The following is a 1,583-nucleotide window of genomic DNA, read 5'->3' on the forward strand; positions in this document are numbered from 1 at the left end:
GGATCAATATGAGCGCGGCCGCAAATGGAATGACGTAAACAAGCAGGTCAAAGCAGTAGTTGGAGAGCCAGAAGGCCGGTAGACTCACGCCCGAGACGAGCTGCTGGTGCTTGGAGTTGCACTCGTTTTGCTTTTCTTTCACGAGGAACGTGACGATGGACGCGGGAAAGAACGTCATCGCGATCACGATGAAGAGGCACGCCGTGAACGACAGAAATGAGCTGAAGAGCGCTTTTGTCTGCGCCGTGATCGGAAACGGGTAGACGTTCACCTACATCATCGCGATTAGAGAAAAAGTACAGAGACAACGGGGTGCGAACCGTCACGGAGATGTCATTGCGCCCGTTGACGTAGCGCACAAGGGCTTCGTCGATCGCGGCGTGGTAGACGGGTGCGGCGTGGATCGACGTCGTGTTGACAAGGAGCGAGTAGCTCAGCATGTTGCTCGTGCTGTTGCCGTGCAGGACGTAGCCACCGTACTGACCGCCGATCTTCGTCGTGTACCCGCGCGTGTAGAGGTGCTCGGCCGTGCGCACACACGTCTCGACGGCCGGGCCAAAGAGCAGTGCGGCCTGCGGCAGCGTCGGTCCGTACGAGAAGTTGAACACGGTCACCGAGCTTTCGGGCACCATGAAGTCGCTCGTGGTCATGGCCGTGGGCACACCGCGCGTCGCGGCCTTGGCCCAGTCGGTGCACATGCTGCCGACGTCGCTGTTGCAAATGTAGGGCAGCGGGGTTTGAGCGCCAAGCGCGTAGCCCACCTCGGTTGTGGCTGGATCGAGACGGAGTCGCGGGTCGTTCTCGAGGAGCGAGCTCGAGTAGAGCAAGCCAAAACCGATGAGGATGAGGAGACACGGGAGCAGCGTGCTGAAGATCATGACGCGCTTGTCCCGCTTCGCGACGCGGAACCGTTTTTGGAGCAGCGCGAAGAAATGCTTGACAAACATGGCCCAGCGCGAGAGCGAGTGCTTCTGGATCGAGTAGCTGCTCGTCTTGGTGGTCGGCTTCTCCTTGGAGAGCGTGTGCTGGCCGTCGTCGTCGCCCATTTCGGCAACTTTGATGAACACCTCTTCGAGCGTCGTGACCGAAATGCCAAACGACGCGACGCGCAGCGACGACCGCGTCTCGTGCGACTCGAGCGCGCGAAACATTTCTGGAAAGACCGGCGAGCTGTCCATGGGCAGCTGGAACCCGATTTCGGACCCGACGTTGGAGAGGAGCTTCGCGGTGGGCACATGTTCTTGGATGAACGCCGTGAGCGCATGGCTCATGTCCTCGTCGCTACGCCGCGAACGAGTGAGTCGTGATTAGCACGAAATGATTGGGAGAACGCACCCATGCACCATGGGCTCCTTGACGATCGTGAGGTTGTAGCCCGCACCGAACCGGTTCTTGAGAAAGAGCGACGACCCGCAGCACTTGACTTGACCTTCGGCCATGATCGCGATGCGGTCGCCGAGGATGTCGGCTTCGTCCATAAAGTGCGTCGTGAGCACAATCACTCGGTTGATGCGGTTGTTGAGGATGAGTTCCCTAAGCATTGTGTGTTGGTCCTCACAATTGTTTTTGATACGATTGGATAC

This window comes from Saprolegnia parasitica (genome assembly GCF_000151545.1).
Source record: "Saprolegnia parasitica CBS 223.65 unplaced genomic scaffold supercont2.22, whole genome shotgun sequence".
Lineage (NCBI taxonomy): Eukaryota > Oomycota > Saprolegniomycetes > Saprolegniales > Saprolegniaceae > Saprolegnia > Saprolegnia parasitica.